The sequence below is a fragment of the Myotis brandtii genome, unplaced genomic scaffold, assembly GCF_000412655.1.
Source record: "Myotis brandtii unplaced genomic scaffold, ASM41265v1 scaffold129, whole genome shotgun sequence".
Lineage (NCBI taxonomy): Eukaryota > Metazoa > Chordata > Mammalia > Chiroptera > Vespertilionidae > Myotis > Myotis brandtii.
This window is the reverse complement of record NW_005354551.1, coordinates 241,505-241,802: the sequence shown is the minus strand read 5'-3', so window position 1 is coordinate 241,802 and position 298 is coordinate 241,505. Positions and strand designations below refer to the sequence as shown.

At 58.7% G+C, this 298-nt stretch overlaps 1 protein-coding gene across 2 annotated transcripts in view; it reads left to right on the top strand.

The window, feature by feature from the left end:
* The first annotated feature begins 41 nt into the window (after positions 1-41).
* ZBTB40 (zinc finger and BTB domain containing 40) overlaps positions 42-298 on the top strand; it is a 61,744-nt gene continuing 61,487 nt past the window's right edge. For both annotated transcript variants that reach the window (XM_005859668.2, XM_005859667.2), the window contains exon 1: positions 42-186. The gene's annotated coding sequence lies outside the window, so the exon portion shown is untranslated. The remainder of the gene's footprint in view (positions 187-298) is intronic.

Sequence of the window (298 nt, the reverse complement as noted above, 5' to 3'; positions counted from 1 at the left end):
CGCGGGGCAGGCCGGGCCTCCCCCTCCTCCCTGATATCCCTTCCTCGCCAGCCTTAAGATGGCCGCCTTGTGGCGTCTCTGGCGCTGTTGAATGGAGAAATCTTTATTGTTCCCTTCGGGCAGGAGTGTTCGTGTCCTCCATGGCGCTGTCAATAAAGAACGGCAGTTTGAATCGGTGCTGAACAGGTAACCATAGAAACGGGGCGAGGACTCAGCGTGGAGACCCTTTTTGTAGCTGAGGCTCGAGAGGCGCCCCAAATGAGGGGGTCACAGAGACCCTTCCGCGTGTCGAACTCCG